Consider the following 1,163-nt stretch of genomic DNA (forward strand, 5'->3'; position numbering starts at 1 on the left):
GAATAGTACAGCTACTAGCTGTTACGAATGTGCATGTGAAGCATAGATGCACCAGAGATGTAGAAGCATTCTCACTACGGGAAGCTAAAACTTGCCGAGTGTATTTCTTTTACTGAGTATTTTTTCGAGCACTCGGCAAACAAGCTCTTCGCCGAGTGCCAAGCCAAAAATACTCGGCAAAAAAAAATACACTCGGCAAATCGGGACTTTGCCGAGTGTCAAATAAAAAACACTCGGCAAACCCCCCCCCTTTGCCGAGTGTCAAAGAAAACACTCGGCAAAGAGGGTGGTTTGCCGAGTGTCAAAAAAGACACTCGGCAAAGAGGGGGGTTTGCCGAGTGTTTTTTTTAACACTCGGCAAAAAAATAATTTTTTTTCTCTTTTCATCATGAAATTTTTTCTACTCCCCACATACAACATGTGGTACTCCATGTTAAAATTTGGTATAATTTTGGATTTATTTGCTATATTTATTTAATTAATTGCATTTCAAGGAAATTTTTGGTATAAGTCAAATTTGAACTGCAAGTGATTCAAATTATGGAACAAAATGAGTAGAAAAATGATATTCATATTATTTGTCCCATTTTGAGACCTGACCCATGAAATGAAAAGAAAATTTCAAACATCTTATTCAAGAAACACGACCATGAACGTGTGGCAGTAGTATTTTTAAATTGTTAAAAAAACAAGCAAAGTCTGAAAATTATGAGATTTGTCATGATGTGATGATATAATACGTGGAGGCTGTGGAAAAAAATTGAGAAGGTTTTGCACATTTCATCATGTACAATGATTACAAACCGAGGCATCTCAGAAGAAGAATAGTAACTTTGAGAGGATTCGATAAGATTTAGAGTCGAAGTGACGGTCAAGTTTGATTTGACTACAAAACTTTTTGTATAGTTAATAGAGAACATATATTGGTTCGTGTGAAAATTTGGTATTTTTTTTGAAACTGTTGGGTATTTTTAAATTTTTTTTCAAAAAAACTTTGTCGAGTGTCCTAGGTGGGACACTCGGCAAAGAAAACCTTTACCGAGTGTCCACGTAGGACACTTGGCAAAGGGCCACACGCGCCGCAATTAAGACCGGCCCCCCACCCATCCGATGGCCTGCACCAGACAGGGGAATTCAGCGCTACATCTCCCTTCTGCCAAAGA

Source organism: Setaria italica, chromosome IX (genome assembly GCF_000263155.2).
Source record: "Setaria italica strain Yugu1 chromosome IX, Setaria_italica_v2.0, whole genome shotgun sequence".
NCBI lineage: Eukaryota > Viridiplantae > Streptophyta > Magnoliopsida > Poales > Poaceae > Setaria > Setaria italica.